Genomic DNA, 13,404 nt, shown 5'->3' with positions numbered 1-13,404 from the left:
TGCCAGTGTCGGAGGTTCCACGGGTGGCTGTTGGCTTGCAGGCGGATGCTAAAGCTCTTGGAAGTCTTCAGGAGGGCAATCCTGATATGGGCTTTGCTGAGCTGGGGATGCTGCGTACTTGACGACAATATTGCCAGCCCAGTGTTGAGGTTTTTAGCTCTGTCCCTCCTTTTCTCCTCCCCTCCAGAAGCTGAGGCTGGCACAGCCGGTGTGTGCTCCGAGGACGGGCTTTGGGAACATTGCTGGGTGCGCGTGTAGGGGGAATAATTAGCTACCAAATGCACACAGATTGTTTCTTGTTGTTTCAAAACCATTGTAATTTTTATTGAAGATGGATTAATTATATCCTCGTTTTGATGGGGGTAAGGAAAATGATGGAGATACAGCCATGTGAATCTATAATGGGAGGGACGTTGCTTTCAGAGCGCAGTTTTGGGAGTCATGAGAACAAAGCGTGGCCTGGAGGGCCGTGGTTCTGTGGGGATCAGCAGTGCTTCTCTGTGGTTCGGTGTGGGCTGATCTGGATTTTTACCTTTAGCTGTTGACACCGTGTGAAGGGATTTTCAGTTCTGAGAAAAACAGTGAAAATCTGACGGAATTTGGTGCGTTTGGTTGAAGAGCTGGGAACTCGTGGTTTGAAAAAGGGGGGATGTAAGAGCATGGAAACAAACCTTAAAGGCTATTTCTGAGCAAGGCGTGACAGAGGTACTCCATCAGCCGGGGCTGTGCGGGTGGAGGGCTGCTGTCAGTGCAGGGTCTGGCACGTGGGCTTCAGGCTTCCTCTGCTCGCTGGTGTAACCCACATCGCTTGCATGGGGAGATATCGCTCACCAGCACACAGGTAAAGGGTTATTGGGAGAGACACGGGCACTGCTTCCTTCTGCCATGCCCTGTGGCTCAAGGCCAGAGAGTGAAGCCCTCCTCTTGTTTTAGAGGAAAATGGGGAAAATGCTCTGTTGTCAGAGTTACCTGCACGCAGGAAGGTGCTGGTGGGCAGAGCAGAGGGGTGAGACCCCAAAGCCATACTGAGGCATTGTGCATCCCAGCAGTGGGGCTGCAGGGGCAGTGCTGCCCGCAGGGGATGTGCGGCTGTGCTGCTTCTGTTGAGATGTGGAACTCGGATTTTCAGGGGGATCCACTGCCTGGAATAACAGGCTCTGGTTTCTGCCCAAACCCCACACGTGTGTCCAATTGTGTCCCTTCTCCGTCATCGTAACTGCGCTCGGTGGAGGAACGGAAAGCTGAATTTGCGACCGTAGTAATATTTAAACCAGAAGCAGATGGAACTGAGTCTCACAGGTGTGTCTGAAGAAGCCTGGTGTGAGTGCGGCCATCGCAGGAAGGAGTTACAGCTGGGCAGTGCGTCGCACCGAGCCCTCCTCAAACAGTGACCACTTCAGAGCCTGTTGCCTTCGCTTCTCTTCCTTCTAAATGCTTCAGCCAACCTTAAGTCGGTTGCTAATGACTTTAAAACCAGGCATTATGGTATGAGCCTTGTAATTAGTCACTGTGATGAATCCTCACTGCTGGGAGGCCCAGCAGCTCTCTGTCTTCGTGCCTTACCAGGGCTTGCTTGGGAGGGAGCGGTTTTATCTCGTGCCTTCCTGAGCATTTCAGCACTCCCTCTTGCAGCAGCATCTCTGTGCCCAGAGCTGCTGGGGCCCTGGAGAGCTGACCCAGCAGGTTGGAAAGCAGCTGGGATTAGAGGATTCCCACCCCACATCCCTGGGGGTTAATAAGGGGAGTTTCAGGCTCGGAGGAAGGAGCAGCATTTCATACCCTGGCTGTGAAATCAGTAGGATAACTCAATTCCCATAGTGGGTGAGGCTTAATGAGCTGGTATGTGTGGAGAGCGTATGTTTAGACTTCTGAGTGTTGGAGACAGGAACCCACACAATAGGCTTGGGAAAACTGGGTCTGTGGTGCAAGGAAGGGGGATGCATCCAGGCGCAGGTGTATGGGACACCCAGCCTTGCCTTCCCCATAGCCCATCCTGAGCCATGAGTCTGCTTTTCCCTGCTAACCTGAGCAGCTCATAATCTCATCTGATTTTCCACATCATCAGTTTGATTTGTCAGTCCTTTCACAGTCCTTTGTGTTCCCAGGGATCTGTGCCTCCATCAGTTACCTCTCTTTCCTTTTTTTGAGGCCGTAGCAACCTTGAACCAAAGTTTCTGTGCTATTTTTGTGCTTTGTGCTGCTCGTTAGAGGAGTCTGTCAGGAACGACAGTGCGCTTCTTCCTGAGCTATCCCCAGAATTTCTCATAAGGGACAACTTCCTCTCATGCTACCATGCACCTGAAGGCTCTGCAGTTCATTCGTGCTGCCAGTGCTGAGATCTCTCCTTGGCACTCGTCGGTGGGCATCGGCACGCAGCCCTCCTCTGCTTGGGTTTCAAACCTCATTCCTCCTACAGTGCTTGACATCTGGATAAATTCATTCATTTCAATGGACATGACACACATTCTCTGGGTGTGGATAGGAGGGGACCCTGAAACGCTGGGGTGCGCAGCAGTGATGGATGGATAGATAAGACAGACAGATAGCTATGAGCTCACAGTCCAAGGTTATTTGGCTCCCAAACTTCTGCTCTTGCCTTTCAAACTCCACCCAAGGAAATCTTTTCTTTGCAAATAAATACAAAGAAAAGAAAGAGCTCTGTTTTTCGTAAGTTGTGAACTGTGTTCTTGTCTAAGCTGATTATTTTATTTATTCCAATAATCCTCTTCCAGAATAAAGGAAAATTAATTGTCTTCCTATTTCCATAACGGTTTGCCCTTCGGAGAGTTGCCAGGCAAAACGCTTAAAACCTGAAATGAAAAGATGGTGGATGTTTAAAATCATTGAGCTACGGTAGGAACATGTTTGTATTTTAATAGGGCAGTATTCAAGTAGTCCCAGAGAGTGCTATTTGCTCCATGTTCTGTAGGATTACCATTTTTTTTGTTCCTTCTGCATATTAAAATGGGGTCATGCCTGCTGCAGTAGATAGTGCAAGTCTTGTGTAGGATTTTGCTCTCAAGATGGACCGCCCGCAATTGAATCCTTACAGTTATCTGGCGTTAATGGGGAGCGTCGTCCTTGGGTTTGCTGTGTTTGCCCGTCGGTGCCTGGAGCATCAAGGACTGGATGGGAGCGTGCTGGCCCTGCAGCAGCCCTGAGCTCACAGCCCACCCGGCTCTGCGCTGTTTGGGATGTTGACTGATGGGTGTGAGCTGGTGAATGTGGGGAGGTGCTGGAGCACTGCCTTAAAAGGCTCAAAGGTGCTGGAATATGCAGAGATGGATCCGAGAGCTAATCGGAGCCTTTCTGGGTGTGTAGGTTGAGGAAGGGAATTTCATATATTACTGCCTGGCACGTTTATTTTTTATCCCAACCTCTTTGTCTGTGGCCTTCCCAGAGCACAGGGAGCACTGAGGCTGCCTCTGGTTGGGTTCTGGTTTTCTTCCAACAAACTTTGGGAAATAGATAAGAACATTCACTCCCAATGGGCACTGATTTTGCTGCACACTGATGGAGGGTCACTCCCCGTGCAGTGCCCTCTCTGCAGGAGTGCTGGTGTTGGCTGCAGCATGAAACCATCCCATTTTGTTGATCCTTAAGCTGGATGGCTATTGCTTGCTGTCAGCGTGATTGGGTTGTTGCACATAGCATGAAGAGTTCTTCCAGACAGAGGGCTTTGGTGGCCATAGCAAGCTGCTGTTGATTTCAGTGTTCTACGATCCGCTGCTGAAGTGGCGTGGTATTTCCAGCTCATACAGTACCAGTTTCCTGCTAGCTCATTGAGGTGAGTGTCAGCACACCGGCCTATGCCAGCTCCAGCCTTGTTCTGTAGGCACGTTCCACAGTGTGGAGGAAAGATCTGAATGCCTTTTTACCCTGTGTGCAGGACGGGGAAGGTCAAGCTGTGGAGCTGGAGCACAGCTTGGGAGTTCCTGCCATCTACTTTTGTGAGGGGTTGTGCAGGTCGTGCATGCTGGAGCAGAGGATGGAGGTGTAGTTGTGCACCATTGCACCCCAGTGCTGCAGTAGGGCTGTGTCTGTAGGACTCCTTTTTCGAGGCAGCAGATCTGTTGCTTTCACTGTAGAGCAGTTGCTGGGAGAGATAGAAGTAGGTGGTATTGATACCGTAAAATACGTACTCACAAAGACGTATTACATATCTGGGTGCATGTGTTTATGTTTTTAGGTGTTGGTTGGACCGCAGATCGAGCCATGGTGTCCCTGTTGGCTGCAGGGAAGCGGGACCAGATGAGCATGAAGGGTCCCTTCCAACTCAAACGATGCTGTGATTGTAAGGCTCAGTGGGCCTTCTGCTTTTCTTTGCGGCTCGTTGCTTTACTGTGGTGCAGGTGGAAAAGCCGCCATGGCAGAGGTGACGGCGGTTGTGCCTTTTTGTGGTTTCCTCCCAAGAAAACCCCAGAAAAACGAGGAATGGACGATTTCAAAGAGGATACAAAACCAACCAACCAACCAAAAAAAAAAAAAACAACAACCCAACCAACCAAGCAAAAACTCTTTATCACATTTTAAATCTTCTCCCCCCACGTCTCATTGTGCTTTTTTTTAAGGAGTACAAATGCTTGTTGGCATAGAAACTACAGGCTCAGAGTGAAGCGTGCGGATGGAGAAGGAGCCGTTCTGCATTGAGCGTGGACAGAGCCTCTGCTGGGCTGCCCGAAATCTTCCACGAGGCAAAGAGAATTTGTCCAGATGTTGCTGGAATTATAATGGCACTGCGTATTTCCAATTTGCACTTAAATCATTAAAAAAAAAAAAGAAAGCTGGAGACGGAGGGAATGCAGATACATTAGCACTGGGCTTTCTTTTCTTCTGAAAGAATCTGTAGTCCAAAAATATTGCTGAAATCTGTTTGGCTGTGAGCAGTGCCAAATCCCCATTAAAACATGTGGATATTTCTGTGGTTTAATCTGTTAGAAATGCATTCAGGATCCAGTTATGTTAAATTAAGCAACAATATTGGCCTGGATACTGCTCGCAATATTAAATGTGGCAGTCGGAACACCAAGCAAAATGTTTGCACATTTTAATCGCTCGATGCGTAATTTATTTTCTTTTATTTCCCAGGAATGATGGAGAGCACTTAATGGTGTCCCTGCTCTGCATGACCTGTGGCCGTGTGGGATGGATCTGGGGGTGCTGGGGGCTGCAGCCCCCACTGAGCTGACATCAGACATAGGGAGGGCAGCACAGCGGTGTGGGGGCTCAGAATTTAGCCCTGAAAGCATGGCTTTTAGGTTGTTATTTTTTTTTGCTCTAAAGGAAGAAAAAGCTCATTCTTCTATGTGCAGTGGTTTATGTCTTTCAAAACCTGAAGCTTTGGTGCAATTTCCTGTATTATTTTAATTTTAAGAATAATAACGGTGTGATGATGAGCGGGGATTATTAATGATTTACGGTAGTAGAAATTGAAAATATAACCGTAACGCAGTGGAGGACGTTGCTGTGAATGTTCTCTGCAGAACCAGCGGGGGCAGGGGGCGGAGGTCTGGGGTCTGAGAAGAAAGGAGGAGGACATTTTTTATTTGAGGAGGAAATTCTTGACTCAGATTGCAGCAAGGCGCTGACACTGCTGCCCGTGGAGGTGCCCACAGCAGGGGTGGGGCTGGGGGGCTGTAAGGTCCCTTCCAACCCATCCATGCTGGGATTCTGCAGTGAGAATAAACCCATTTTCTGAGTATGTTCTGGCTGTGCTGTTGGGCACGGAGTTGCAGAATATTTGCTTTAGTTGCCCTTTATGTCAGTGATTATAAAATGATTAAAAAAAAACCAAAAACAAAAACCAAGCCCCCGTATCTTGATGGAGTGATGAGTGGGAAGGGCTGGTGCTGCAGGGAGCCAGGATTTCTGTTGTTTAGGGCAGGAAGGAGAGGTTGTGGTTGCCCCAACCCTGGAGGTGCCCAAGGCCAGGCTGGATGGGGCCCTGATTAGCCTGAGCTGGTGCTGGATATAGTGGTTGGCAAGTAGATGGGCTTTGAGGTCCCTTCCAACCCAAGCCATTCTGTGTGGTACTCTGTCACTCAGACCTCTGCAGGAGGTCCCATTTGCAGGCACCCCTCCTCGCGGTTAGCTGTGCTGTGTGAATGCTCAGTCCTGGCATTTATCTCCAGAGCAGTCCATGTGAGCATCACCGCTGCAGGAAATGTTGTGCTTATTGTGCTATTTATGAAGCAGTTCTTCTCCCTTTTGTCCGTGTATCGCAATGGACGCAGCCTCTTTTTGCATTTTTATAGTCTAAGGTCAAACTTTGCTTTACAGCCTCCGTGAGAACAGGCTGCGTTTCGGTGAGATCGTGGGACTGTTTGAGTTGGAAGGGGCCTTAAGGCCAACTGGTCCCAGTCCCTGCAGCGAGCAGGGGCACCCACAGCTCCATCAGCTGCTGGGTCTCTCTGGCTGTGTTGCACTCTTCCATGCCTTTGTGTAGGACCACTCCAGAAACGCAGCAGTTAATTCTCCCACAGCCTCAGTTTTTTCTGAAAAAACAGAGATGCTATAAATTTATACAATAAAGAAGTCATGGCTGCTTTACTGTTGCAGTATATTTAAGCAAATCACAGTGCATCTGTCTGGTTCTGTTTCGCTCAATGATGTTTAGATACTTTTTCCTGTATATGCTCTATTTTTGGCTGGGAAGAGCTAGATTGCTTTCCTTGCTCTTCCTCCAGAATTCATGCTGGCTAGAGCAGCATACAAAGCTCTGAGGCCATGGCACTGCTTAGGATAAAACTCAGTAATTACAATACCAACCTATACATAGTGGAGGATTTGATTCAGTGCTGTCCATCCACTCCTGAAGGGCAGTGCGTGGAGGTTCAGATCTCAGGCTGCAGGGTGAGATGCTCTCGAGTGGCTCTGCCTGACATTTCCAGGGTAATTTTTGGTGTTTTCTGTTTACAGTTGAGTGTGCTGATCCTACTGTGGGCACGTCCAGGAGGACAGCAAGGTTGCTCTATTGGTGAAGTGAGTTCTTCAGAGAATGGAGCCCAAGCTGTGGCCTTCAGAAGCTCCACCATTGGTGGCACGCTGCTGGCTGCGGTCGTAAAACTGGCTCCAGGGGCAGGAATGATGTGGCTTTGGGCTTTATGTGGGGGATGGACGCTGTTCATGTTGTCAGTTTCTGCTGGAGCAGCTCTGTTGGCTTTCCCTAACGTGCTGGTGCTGATGCCAAAGAGCCAGGCTCGCTCCCTTGGATGTTAAGGTAACTTCCATCTGAGATTGCATGCAGCTCAAGCTGGATGTGCTGGGCAGTGGGCTCGATGCTGCTCAGCCCCAGGACAGCGTGTTTAAGGAGCCATAATTTTATTTGCTGTTCTCACAGGTGTCCATTTTACTCCTTTTCTGACAGGTTTTTGAAAGGCACCAAGCGGTTGTAATTCACAATGAGGCTCTGGTAGGTGCAGGTACCAATCCGTTTGCAAAGCAGGCTGTGGGTAACTCAGCTGTGGCACGTTTTGCCCTCCCTCTTCTTTCTTGCCCACCCAGAGAGGTTGCATGTCATCGCTGTAGGATTTACAGCCTTCAATGCAAGCGGACTGGACTGGGAAGACAGCTACGGTGCACGGAAAGGCTGACTCCCCACTCAAGTGCTGATGCATTCCCTTAATGAGAAGAAGCTGGACTTGAAGCTGGCCAGTGTGCTCACTGTCCAGTCTGTGTGAAGGAGGCGTGAGCTGAGCAGTACTGGTGCATCTCCTGGAGTGGTGTGTTAGGAGCAGTGCAGGATTTCCCTTAGATTGTTCCTCCCTGGAGCCTCTGTACCTAGCCTAGGGTAAGCAAATGAATCCAGTTTTCCTTTTCTTCCCTTCCGCTCCCCAAGGAGACAATACGAATGCCATGTCTTGAGAGTGTGTCTGTTGAGGGGAAAAAGGGACTTCTAAATAGCGATGAACCGGCTTTCCCTTGGTGCATCAAGCCAATTGTTCATTAGCAAAATGTATTAATAATGAAGTTCTTAGGAACTTTTTGGTATGTGAAGCAGCTTTAATTCCTTTGCATCAATAAGGGCTACAGGTATGTCTTCATTACACGAAAAAAAGAAAAGAGGAAGAAAGCAACGCTTGCAAATTGGACTTTGTTTCCAAGGAAACAAACTCGACATGCTTGAGCTGTGCGAGATGCAAACGCCGCTAGATTCAGCAGACATGCCTCAGGATGATATGGTCTGAATAGTATTTTTAAACCACCTCCAATTTAAAGGCAAGGGGAGAGGATGAGAATAGAATTTGTCGGCAGGGTTTGGCAGCCACGCGGTGCCTCGGCGTTGGCTGGAGCGGTGCGGAGCTGATTGTGCCCTGCCCTGCAAACGAGTGACCCCGTGAGCATCCCCAGGGAGGGGGCACCGAGGGGTAAAAGCTCTGAGGAAACAGGGCAGCAGAAGCAGAGGTGTGAGGGCAGCTAAGTGCTGTGTTCCAAATGGCCGTGGTTTATCGCGGGTCGCGTTGCCAGATGCCTTGTGCTCTATAAGTGCTGTAGTACAACGTGACTCGCAGTGCTTGGCACAAGGGGCTGCTTTGCATCCAGAAGTCGGATGTGAACGCCAGCACTTTGCTATCACGAATTATTTGCTGAAAAGCTCCAGGTTGGTGTTCAGATCGAGTTCAGTGGAGATCTCTCAAGTGGGAGAGCGGAATGTGGAGCTGTTTGCGGTGCGCATCTGACACAGGCGTGCTGATGAAATTCACAGAGGTAACGCGGCTTACTGCGCTGTACGCAATCTCGAGGTGTTTTTGTGATTGCCTTGGAAGCTTCGTTCAGGCAAAGAGCTCATTTTTGCCATTCCCTTATTACTTACTGTGTTCTGAAGTTCAGCTTCGATTGAGGTTTTGATTGTTGATTCGCTTTTTTTGTTAGCCCTCCTTTGGAGAATCACACCCTCAGCACTGAAGCAGTGCTGTACATCCATGGCAGAAGTGCCAGTGAGGATTTCCGGACGCTGAGCACCAATCCTTCATGGATTTGAGCACTCAGAGCAGTTTTTAGTTTGGGCCCAACGCGACAACAGAACTGTGCAGTGGTTGGGAGTGGTGGCCAATATTTGCCATGGGCTGCATAGCTTTCCTCCAAACTATTTCCTTTCTCAAGAAGTTGTGTGAGCTGGAGGGGACAGGCAACACCTGGTCAGGGGTTGGTGGTCAGGGGACGGGGCTGTGAGCACTGATGGAGCTGTGGGTGTCCCTGTTCACTGCAGGGAGTGGGACCACGTGGCCTTTAAGGTCCCTTTCAACTGAAGTGATTCTGCGAGTCTGGAATGTCCGTAAGGAGCAGAGAAGCGTGCATGCTGTAATCCTCCCGCACCAGAAGCACCCAGTGAACTTCAGTGTTGCATCTGTGCGCGTGCTGTTGTATGGAAAACTGGAGAGGAGGAAAGAAGTCCTCTGTTTATTCTGCTTTGAAACATTCCTTCCACATGAACAATTGGAAATGTGAGGATGGAGGGCTTCAGAGCTGGAGCACTAAAACCAGCCCCCCTTAAAATGCAGGTTCTTAGGACAACGCCGCAGGAAGGGTGTTGTACTGTAGGTTTTCTCCCCCTCATCCTCCATGCTGCTTTTGCACATTCATTGGGAATCGCTGTCGGGGGTACGGGGATGGGTCGGTGCAGGGTTTGCTTTAACACAGATGGAAGCGCTGTTTGCATTAAAGCAGCGGTTGAAGTCTTTTGGGAGGAGAATATTAATGGCATTTTGTGAAAATACTGTAATTTGTTGAAGGCCCAAAGTGAAAGACATTGGCTTCAGAGTCTGGAGGCAATGCTCGCTCCCTGCACGAGGCTTGCTGAGACAGGGTTTGCCTTGCTTTTGCTGTAAAGCAAAGTGCTGGCAGGCTCAGCACACCTGGGTCCCACAGCCAGAGCCGTGCCATGCTGATAGGTGCAGGGAGGTCAGAGTGAATCCCACACCTTTTTCTGTTTCTTCCCCTTTTGCTAATGACACTTCCTTCGGCTTACATGTCATCAAAGCTCTGTAATGGCTGAAGATCAGCCCACACTGAGCATGCTCCGGGCTGGAAGCTGCACCCATAGAGGGAGATGGATCCGTGGCTGCAGGAGGAGCAGGCCCACGGGCAAAGGACGGCCACGTGCCCAGGTAGGGCAGCTGCCAGAAGCGGTTCGGGCTCTGCACAGCTCTGCCACTGCCATGGGCTGGCTTTGTGCTGCCTCCTGCAGATTGGAAAATCCTGACCTCGGCTGCCTGGTGAGCCTCCATGCAGCAGGGACCTGGCGAGCTCCAGGGTGGTGGCCCCGAGGGGCTGGGCTGGCCGCCAGTGCTGCAGGGAGCGCTGGGCTGCTCCTTCCCCACGCGAGGCACTAATTATCGTTAATGGGAGGCCTCTCGGGGCATGGACCTGCTCACTGCTCCGAGATCTGTCTGCGATCGTGGGAGGGCGAAGGAACGTCAAACTCCAGCTCCCTTCCTTGGTCTGCATTCCAAGGGTTGCAAACAAAATCTTGCCAAATCAGCTCTTCCAAATGTGCAAGGAAAGGAGGGAATCTGCGTGTCTGTTCCTTTGGCTGAGATTAGTTTTTATTCATGTGCTGCGTTCTGGGTTTAATGTGTTGGCGAATGGTTTGGGGGAAGGAGCAGGGCCATGCGAGGCAGCTGCGCTGTGTGCATGGCTGCAGCCCTCTCCAGCCCTGGTGCCAGCAGGCTGTGCTGGGAGGTGCCAACCGACCATGGCTTTGCGTGGGGGCACTGCTGAGCCTTTGTGCCCCATGGGAGAGGTGCTGTTGGGTGTTCCCAGTGGGGCTGGTGTGGTTTGAGCAAAGGTGAGGCATGCTGTGCAGGCTTCGGTGTTGTGAAGTGACCACGTTGCACTTTTGCTGCCTGGGTCCGCATTGCTGGCATGCACAGTGCTTCCAGCACCTCCTCTGGGCAGTCAGGCAGGGCAAGGCCCAGCCCCGGCCACGCGTGGCTCAGCTCCCATGCGGGGACCAGCTCAGTAGGGGCTGGTTTTGGCAGTCCCAGCAGAAAGCCAGCTCCAGTCCCTGCGTCCTGGGGATGCAAGCTGCACTCTGTTAATGGATGCTGGTTTGTCTGTGGTTGGGTGAATGCACAAAGAGAAGCGTTTATGTAAAATAAATGGCATTGTAATCATACACGGAAAGTAAAAGGTTTTCATTTATTTTGGCTCAGATGGGGGCTGCGATTGCAGCTTTTCCAATTTGGTCCCAAGGCTTTTTCTCCTTGTGTGACTCTGGCACTAAAATGATCTCGGACCCAAGGTTTCACGTACGGTCTGGCTCCCTTGATGAGGAAATCTGATTAAACAGTTTCAGATGCTGAAAACCACTGGTGTGACAATTTCCTATTGTGCCTATGTGAAAGGTGCAAGGTAGCCTTAAAGACCCACTGCCACCTTATGGCAGTTGCTGAAAAGCAGCCTCATCTGAGCCAATTCTGTACGCACATCATGCTTGCTTTATTTCTCTGCTCTTCTTAACTGGTGATATTTGCATGAAGGCAAGAGCTTTGTTTTCTGAGAGTTCATCTGCTCCTTCTGTTCCTTGCAGCAATGTATAATGTCAGTGGGATCGCTTATAGAGCCATCAACTGCGGTGCTGCGATGCAGGAGCTCATGATTTGGGGAGGGAGAGAAAAACACCACGAAGAGCTCATTCTCTCCCAATGAAGAGTGTGCTTATTTTCACGTGAATGCCCTTAATGCTTAAAAAAAAGAGGTGTGAGGTCAAAGAACAGGGAGCTGTGAGCACGTGAGGCTGGTGGGCAGAGCCCTGCTGTTCCAGCCCCGCGCTGCAGCAGAAGCCAGGTTGAATGTGAGCGGCCATTTTCCTGCTGCTCTGCTGGCAGAGGACTGCTAATAAGCAGCGTTGCTTTGTGCTGCTCCCATCCCATCTCCCAGCCCCCAAACAACCCCATAAACCGTTCGCTGAGCAAACAGGGAGCGTGGCTGAGGCAAAAAGCTTGCTTGCTGTTGCTGAGATGGTCTGTGCAAGCAATGTTTGCACCTTCCCTGAGCACTCTTGATGTGCGGTAGCTGAATGAAGGGGAGAAATGGTGTTTTCTGCTTTCCAAAATAGAAGGAGCTGTGGTTACTTAAGTTAAAGCTGAAGGAGTTTCTAATTGGGATCTGTTAGGACTCAGTATGTTCTGAATTACAGCTGTCTGACCAACACGCTTCTAAATAAAGTTCTAGGATTGCCCCCCAAAATGTGATGCTCAGCACATATTCTTATCAAACATAGCAACATCTTCCAGAGAGCTTACCTCTCAATGTCTCTTGACAACAGCATCTCATTTGTCTTCTTTTTTCTCTTTGCCTTTTAAAATTGTTTTTAATTCCCTTTTGGTGTATGAGATGTAGTCAACACAGTGTCCTGTGGCATGTTTCGTGTTTTCTGTTAACAAAAGGCAGTTTGCTGAAATTAAAAGTGGGAGGAAGGGAGATGGCTTGAAAAGATTTGGGTAGTAAATAATAATAATAAATCAGGTTTTGAAAGGCAGTGTGCATTAATGAGTGAACGCTCCTTCAGAGCTGTGAGCTGAGGCTGGACGTGGACATTTTGGCTCTCAGGGGATGCTGAGGACAATCAGTGTGTCCTGGGAATGGGCATTCTGCTTAGGAAGTGGTGTGAATGGTCACTGAGGGGGGAAGGAGGCGTGTTCAGAGTGTTGGCAATGCAGAAAGAACTCGGGATTGCAGCAGCGATGCTCTCTGTATATCCAAAGCCCCTTACTGGGGGTGGTTTGTTTCGCTGTGCTTTTGGGATAACTCCTGAGGAGGCCCCAAAGGAGCTTCAGCTATGAGCAGATGGACGCTCTGAGACAGGAGCCTGGTGAAAATGAGGAGAAACCCCTGCGTTTTGCAGGGCTAAATATTGCTCTTCCTATAGAAAGCAACATCTCCCCTTGCCTCCCACTTGTGTTTCCGCTGCAAGGGAGCTGTGAAAATGCCATGTGTGATGGTGTAATTAAGCAAAAGCCCTCAGGAACCCAGTGTCCTTTGTGCTGTGCTGCTGCCTTCGTCTTGGGAAGATTTCTGAAAGGGGTTTTCAAGCTTTGAGTGGGGGAGCTGAGGCCAGGGAGGCTCGGTGTCAGCATCCCGGGTGCTCCTATGGGCCCCGCTGGGATGTCTTTGGAAACAGGGAGTGTTACCCTGTCCAGCATGCTTTGGTGGAGAAACTGGTGGGGAGTCCTTGAGGGGTAAAGGGGAACACTTCATGGGCTGCAGGCTGCTGTTATCTCACAGCTGAGCAGCCCCCCCTCCCCGGCCATGTCGGAGCCGTGTTTCGTTTTGCAGGAGAGGGGAAGGCAGGCCAGTGGGCTTCTGCAGGCAGCAAGTTCCTGAACAGTTAAACTGTGCATCCCTGCGACGTGCCAGCCTGCGTCACGGGTGGGGGGAAGGCTTCCTGTCTTGTGGGAACTG

At 50.2% G+C, this 13,404-nt stretch overlaps 1 protein-coding gene across 3 annotated transcripts in view; it reads left to right on the top strand.

Moving 5' to 3' along the window:
• The window catches only part of EHMT1 (euchromatic histone lysine methyltransferase 1), a 92,936-nt gene that overhangs the window by 15,088 nt on the left and 64,444 nt on the right, over window positions 1-13,404 (top strand). Inside the window, exon 1 of one of the 3 annotated variants that reach the window (XM_065737636.1) lies at window positions 10,053-10,106. The exons of the other annotated variants lie outside the window; for them this stretch is intronic. The gene's annotated coding sequence lies outside the window, so the exon portion shown is untranslated. Of the gene's footprint in view, window positions 1-10,052; window positions 10,107-13,404 lie in introns of those variants that run through there. 3 annotated transcript variants of the gene reach the window in all.

Source organism: Cyrtonyx montezumae, unplaced genomic scaffold (assembly GCF_038088225.1).
Source record: "Cyrtonyx montezumae isolate F1298 unplaced genomic scaffold, pur_monq_1.0 scaffold_20, whole genome shotgun sequence".
In the NCBI taxonomy this organism is placed as follows: Eukaryota; Metazoa; Chordata; class Aves; order Galliformes; family Odontophoridae; genus Cyrtonyx; species Cyrtonyx montezumae.
Note: the sequence above shows the minus strand (reverse complement) of the source record. Positions and strands in the feature narration are given on the sequence as shown.